This window comes from Coregonus clupeaformis, chromosome 27 (genome assembly GCF_020615455.1).
Source record: "Coregonus clupeaformis isolate EN_2021a chromosome 27, ASM2061545v1, whole genome shotgun sequence".
In the NCBI taxonomy this organism is placed as follows: Eukaryota; Metazoa; Chordata; class Actinopteri; order Salmoniformes; family Salmonidae; genus Coregonus; species Coregonus clupeaformis.
The window spans coordinates 51,229,797-51,237,668 of NC_059218.1; positions in this window are offsets into that span (position 1 = coordinate 51,229,797).

Here is a 7,872-nt window from a genome sequence, read left to right on the forward strand (position 1 = left end):
CAGTGAGGCAAAGACTTTTGGAGGATGGCCTGGTGTCAAGAAGGGCAGCGAGGAAGCCACTTCTCTCCAGGAAAAACATCAGGAACAGACTGATATTCTGCAAAAGGTACAGGGAATGAATTGCTGAGGACTGGGGTAAAGTCATTTTCTCTGATGAATCCCCTTTCCGATTGTTTGGGGCATTCGGAAAAAAGCTTGTCTGGAGAAGACAAGGTGAGCGCTACCATCAGTCCTGTATCATGCCAACAGTAAAACATCCTGAGACCATTCATGTGTGGGGTTGCTTCTCAGCCAAGGGAGTGGGCTCACTCACAATTTTGCCTAAGAACACAGCCATGAATAAAGAATGATACCAACACATCCTCCGAGAGCAACTTCTCCCAACCATCCAAGAACAGTTTGGTGACAAACAATTCCTTTTCCAGCATGATGGAGCACCTTGCCATAAGGCAAAAGTGATAACTAAGTGTCTCGGGGAACAAAACATCAACATTTGGGTCCATGGCCAGGAAACTCCCCAGACCTTAATCCCATTGAGAACTTGTGGTCGATCCTCAAGAGGCGGGTGGACAAACAAAAACCCACAACTTCTGACAAACTCCAAGCATTGATTATGCAAGAATGGGCTGCCGTCAGTCAGGATGTGACCCAGACGTTAATTGACAGCATGCCAGGGCGGATTGCAGAGGTCTTGAAAAAGAAGGGTCAACACTGCAAACATTGACTCTTTGCATAAACGTAATGTAATTGTCAATAAAAGCCTTTGACACTTATGGAATGCTTGTAATTATACTTCAGTATACCATAGTAACATCTGTCAAAAATATCTAAAACACTGAAGCAGCAAACTTTGTGAAGACCAATACTTGTGTCATTCTCAAAACATTTGACCACGACTGTACAGAATTTAGAACGTCCATAGTCTCCACCACACTCCAGCCCGGTAGGGGGCGGTAATGCACCTAATATTGGTCCGTACGCCACCATTAAAATCCAAAGAAGAAGAAGTTAGTCGGGCACTCGACATGGGAATATAATTGTGTTGAAGTTATATGAAGAACATTGTGATTACAAGTCATATCAAGAGAACGTTTATTAATGTAAAACACTAACATTGTTATACTAGCATACAATACAATAGTATATGAATGGCATAACAGTCACTAGACTACAGTGCATTCGGAGAGTATTCAGACCCCTTTCCTTTTTCCACATTTTGTTATGTTACAACATTATTCTGTAAATAGCCTGCCGCTGGTAGAACTAAGAGATGGACCGACAGGGAGGGACTACCTGCATGACACAGGAGTAAAAACATATTTGTATGTATTTCTAAACAACAACGTTCTTTGAGTTTAGATATTATTTCCATAAACATTTACTGTTAACTGATCACTGATCACCTGCTATGAATATAATGGTTCGATTGCTAAAAGGGTCTTATTTTAATTTGAATAGGACGTTTTTCTTCCGGTATCTTTTATGATGAACTACTAACTTAAAGGAAAAATGTGGTTTGGTACTAAAACAACTGGAGTAGAGGTAATACCTTAAATAATCGAATGAGGCATCCGAAGTTGAGGTGCCAAGCTATCTCCATTATATTGATAATCCTACAAAGTGTGGCGCCGGAAAAGATGGCTGCCGTTTTACAGCCCTCTAACTAATTCTATTATTATGTGTGTTTTTTGGCGTTATTTGTAATTTATTCTGTGCATAATGTTTCTGCAACCATCTGTTATGACCAAAAAGAGCTTCTGGATATCAGGACAGCGATTACTCACCTCGTATTGGACGAATATTTTTTCTTCAACGAGTCGGACGCGAAGGATTATCCTACAGACACCCGACAAGGCCCAAATCCCTGTCATTCGCATGAGAAAGAGACGGAGATATCGTGGACGTAGGTCGGGGTGCCTTGTAAGGATCCGACGGCGAGCGAGTAAACTGCCTCTTCCATCAATCCTATTAGCCAATGTTCAATCATTTGAAAATAAGGTAGATTACCTAAGATTACGGTTATCCTACCAACGGGACATTAAAAATATCTTATGTTTCACCGAGTCGTGGCTGAACAACGACATTGATAACATATAGCTGGCGTGATATACGCTACATCGGCAGGATCGAACGGCTGACTCCGGTAAGACAAGGGGTGGCGGTCTGTGTATATTTGTAAACAACAGCTGGTGCAAAAAATCTAACACTAAGGAAGTCTCTAGAGTATCTCATGATCAGCTGAAGACCAAACTATTTACCAAGAGAGTTTATTCTATATTTTTCGTAGCTGTCTATATACCACCACAAACCAATGCTGGCACTAAGACTGCACTCAATGAGCTGTATAAGGCCATAAGTAAACAGGAAAATGCTCATCCAGAGGCAGCGCTCCTAGTGGCCGGGGACTTTAATGCAGGGAAACTTAAATCCATTCTACCTCATTTGTACCAGCATGTTAAATGTGCAACCAGAGGAAAAAAAACTCTAGACCACCTTTACTCCACACACAGAGACACATACAAAGCTCTCCCTCGCCCTCCATTTGGCAAATCTGACTCTATCCTCCTGATTCCTGTTTATAAGCAAAAACTAAAGCAGGAAGCAACAGTGACTCGGTTAATAAAAAAGTGGTCAGATGACGCAGATGCTAAGCTACAGGACTGTTTTGCTAGCACAGACTGGAATATGTTCCGGGATTCTTCAGATAGCATTGAGGAGTACGCCACATCAGTCACTGGCTTCATCAATAAGTGCATCAATGACGTCGTCCCCACAGTGACCATGCGTACATATCCCAACCAGAAGCCATGGATTACAGGCAACATCCGCATCAAGCTAAAGGCTAGAGCTGCTGCTTTCAAGGAGCGGGACTCTAACCCGGACGCTTATAAGAAATCCCGCTATGCCCTCCGACGAACCATCAAACAGGCAAAGAGTCAATACAGGACTAAGATTGAATCATACTACACCGGCTTTGACGCTTGTCGGATGTGGCAGGACTTGAAAACGATTACAGACTACAAAGAGAAGCACAGCCGCTAGCTGCCCAGTGATACAAGCCTACCAGACGAGCTAAATCACTTCTATACTCGCTTCGAGGCAAGCAACACTGAAGCATGCATGAGAGCACCAGCTGTTCCGGATTATTATGTGATCACACTCTCCGTAGCCGATGTGAGTAAGACTTTTAAGCAGGTCAACATTCACAAGGCTGCAGGTCCAGACGGATTACCAGGATGTGTACTCCGAGCATGTGCTGACCAACTGGCAAGTGTCTTCACTGACATTTTCAACATGTCCCTGACTGAGTCTGTAATACCAATATGTTTCAAGCAGACCACCATAGTCCCTGTTATCAAGGACACTAAGATAACCTGCCTAAATGACTACCGACCCGTAGCACTTACAGTGGTGAAAAAAAGTATTTAGTCAGCCACCAATTGTGCAAGTTCTCCCACTTAAAAAGATGAGAGAGGCCTGTAAATTTCATCATAGGTACACGTCAACTATGACAGACAAAATGAGAATTTTCTTTCCAGAAAATCACATTTTAGGATTTCTAATGAATTTATTTGCAAATTATGGTGGAAAATAAGTATTTGGTCAATAACAAAAGTTTCTCAATACTTTGTTATATACCCTTTGTTGGCAATGACACTGGTCAAACGTTTTCTGTAAGTCTTCACAAGGTTTTCACACACTGTTGCTGGTATTTTGGCCCATTCCTCCATGCAGATCTCCTCTAGAGCAGTGATGTTTTGGGGCTGTCGCTGGGCAACACAGACTTTCAACTCCCCTCCAAAGATTTTCTATGGGGTTGAGATCTGGAGACTGGCTAGGCCACTCCAGGACCTTGAAATGCTTCTTACGAAGCCACTCCTTCGTTGTCCCGGGCAGTGTGTTTGGGATCATTGTCATGCTGAAAGACCCAGCCACGTTTCATCTTCAATGCCCTTGCTGATGGAAGGAGGTTTCACTCAAAATCTCACGATACATGGCCCCATTCATTCTTTCCTTTACACGGATCAGTCGTCCTGGTCCCTTTGCAGAAAAACAGCCCCAAAGCATGATGTTTCCACCCCCATGCTTCACAGTAGGTATGGTGTTCTTTGGATGCAACTCAGCATTCTTTGTCCTCCAAACACGACCGAGTTGAGTTTTTTACCAAAAAGTTCTATTTTGGTTTCATCTGACCATATGACATTCTCCCAATCCTCTTCTGGATCATCCAAATGCACTCTAGCAAACTTCAGACGGGCCTGGACATGTACTGGCTTAAGCAGAGGGACACGTCTGGCACTGCAGGATTTGAGTCCCTGGCGGCGTAGTGTGTTACTGATGGTAGGCTTTGTTACTTTGGTCCCAGCTCTCTGCAGGTCCACGGGGTGAGATCTTGTGTGGAGCCCCAGATCGAGGGAGATTATCAGTGGTCTTGTATGTCTTCCATTTCCTAATAATTGCTCCCACAGTTGATTTCTTCAAACCAAGCTGCTTACCTATTGCAGATTCAGTCTTCCCAGCCTGGTGCAGGTCTACAATTTTGTTTCTGGTGTCCTTTGACAGCTCTTTGGTCTTGGCCATAGTGGAGTTTGGAGTGTGACTGTTTGAGGTTGTGGACAGGTGTCTTTTATACTGATAACAAGTTCAAACAGGTGCCATTAATACAGGTAACGAGTGGAGGACAGAGGAGCCTCTTAAGAAGAAGTTAAAGGTCTGTGAGAGCCAGAAATCTTGCTTGTTTGTAGGTGACCAAATACTTATTTTCCACCATAATTTGCAAATAAATTCATTAAAAATCCTACAATGGGATTTTCTGGAATTTATTCTCATTTTGTCTGTCATAGTTGACTGTTTTGATGAAAATTACAGGCCTCTCTCATCTTTTTTAAGTGGGAGAACTTGCACAATTGGTGGCTGACTAAATAATTTTTTTCCCCCACTGTATATGTATATATATCTAACATAAAATCTTATCATAGCATGAGTCGAGCATATAACTCTCTGCACAATCCACACAGCTCAAACACAGCAGAGACATCTTTATTTGCGCACACACACACTCTCTTTCTCACACACACGAAAACTTTTCAATCAACAAGAATGCATCCATTCATACAAAAGCAAAAGCATGCTTCCGCCGCTCCTATTCCTTATTTTCCTTCCTAAATTTGTGCTACCTTGAGTTGCAGATATTCAATGAGAGGCTACTTCGGACATATACCTCGTCAACTATATACCGAGAGGTAACATACAATTGAATGTGTATTCTACAAACTCACAGTCCCTTGGAACTGACCCAAAATCCACCTGGTGACTTCCCAGGATTTGTGGCCCATCTAATGATCGCCTCATTTGAGGGCTTCCGTGAGATCAGGCGACGTCTTAATCAGTTTTTTCCTTAGTTCCTTGTCCCTTATTCCTTTATTCTATTTGTCACGATTCTCTAAGACAGAACCCAGAAGCAGACCAGGACAAGGTGAGTTGAACGAAGGTGAGTGTTTATTTATAGATTCAAAAGATGCAGAATAATCCAGGAGACGGAGCGGGTGGCGGAGATGAGTAGGTGGAGGTGAAGTGGTAGATTAAATGATGGCACGGCAGGGGTTGGGTGAAGGTTCGGGAGAATGACTGTAGACAGAAAAAAACGGAGGTAAGTACAAGGCAGGTCAACAAGGTGCAAAATAACAAAAACTAACGCTACTCAGAGGCTGATACGCTGACAAAACATACTGTTAATGGCTAACAATCCGGCAGGGAATGGATGTCAGGTCAGAGCTTAAGAAGGGGTGATGATCAGGACCAGGTGTGCGAGACTGATGAGAAGCAGGTGCGGGTAATCGAGAGATCACCCGCCTAGCAACGTCGCCCAGCAACCGGACAGGGTGCGTTCAGGAACCTTCAGGAAACAGGAGATATCGAGCAGAAAAACAGGCAACAACAGACTCAGGACGCAGGGTTCATGACAGTACCCCCCCCCCTCCGATGAACGCCACCGGGCGGACTACCCGGAGCGCCAGGATGGAGGCGGTAGAAGTCACGAAGGAGGTCAGCATCAAGGATCTGACGCCGAGGAATCCAACTCCTCTCCTCAGGACCATACCCCCTCCCAGTCCACGAGATACTGGAAACCCCGGCCCCGCCGTCTGGAATCCATGATCGGCGCACCGTGAGAGACAGGACCTCCTCCGATCATCCGAGGAGGAGGAGGAGGAGGAGGAGGCGGAGGGGGGCAACAGAGGGCTGAGGAGAACAGGCTTGAGGCAGGAGACATGGAAGGTGGGATGGACTCTGAGCGTCCTAGGGCAACTTGAGTCGAACCACAACCGGATTAATCACTCTCTCCACCACAAACGGACCAATGAACCTCGGCGACAGTTTCCTTGACTCAGTCCGCAGAGGAAGGTCCCATGTAGCCAACCAGACACATGCACATAGTTTGGTTTCTAGTTGTGGTCAGTAGTTGTGATCAGTAGTGGTCAGTAATTTCGATCAGTTGTTTTGGTAAGTAGCTCTGTGGTTCAGTTGTTGTGGTCAGTAGTTATGTAGTTGTGATCAGTAGTGAGCTGTAGATTTGATAAGTAGATGTGTGGTTCAGTTGTTGTGGTCAGTAGTTGTGATCAGTAGTTGTGGTCAGAAGTTTTGTTCAGTAGTGGTCAGTAGTTGTGGTTTAGTAGTTTTGGTCAGAAGTTGTATGTTTGTGGTCAGTATTGGTCAGTAGCTGTGGTCAGTAGTTGTGATCAATAGTTTTGTGGTTGTGGTCATTCGTTCTGTGGTTCAGTAGTTGTGTGGTCAGTAGTTGTTGTTGTGTGGTTGTGGTCACTAGTTGTAGTCGCTAGTGGTGGTCAGTAGTTGTGGTCAGTAATGGTCAGTAGTTGTGGTCAGTAGATGTGTGGTTGTGGTCAGTAGTTATGGTCAGAAGTTGTGTTCAGTCGTTTTGTGGTTGTGTTCAGTAGTTGTGTGGTTCAGTAGTTGTGTGTTGAGTAGTTGTGGTCAGTAGTTGTGTGGTTGTGGTCAGTAGTTGTGGTCAGTAGTTTTGTGGTTGTGGTCAGTAGTTGTGGTCAGTAGTTGTGGTCAGTTGTGTGGTTGTGGTCAGTAGTTGTGGTTCAGTAGTTGTGGTCAGTAGTTTTGTGGTTGTGGTCAGTAGTTGTGGTTCAGTAGTTGTGGTTCAGTAGTTGTGGTCAGTTGTGTGGTTGTGGTCAGTAGTTGTGGTTCAGAAGTTGTGGTCAGTAGTTTTGTGGTTGTGGTCAGTAGTTGTGGTTCAGTAGTTGTGTTCAGTAGTTGTGTTCAGTAGTTGTGGTCAGTAGTTTTGTGGTTGTGGTCAGTAGTTGTGGTCAGTAGTTTTGTGGTTGTGGTCAGTAGTTGTGGTCAGTAGTTGTGTGGTTGTGGTCAGTAGTTGTGGTTCAGTAGTTGTGGTCAGTTGTGTGGTTGTGGTCAGTAGTTGTGGTCAGTGTCTAAACTACAGTTGTTGCGTGTGAAAACTGAAAGAAGTGCGATGAGAATTGATCGGGTGAAATATGAAGCGAGTGAACGCAGACAGCTTCGCTCTATCCAATCAGAGCAGCAGGATCAATGTACAGCCCGCCCTTCTCTTTACAGACAGGCAAACTAGCCAGTTGAGTTATTTAGAGGACAGGGCACGATCCTGGGAAAGAGGATGAAGCGCTGTTGCCTTGGCTGCCTCACCCTCTTTACCCTCCTTATAATTTCTGCCTGCGCTGACACGTGCTCCTCTGGGTCTGTGTGTATTCATAGCAACAGCACCACTTGGGCTGTTCAATGATGAGACATGAGAGAGCTGTTAGCTGACGTTTGCTAGCTACTTTTTGTCACTCTAAACTCAGACAAACAGCTGTAACAGCTGTCATATTTTTG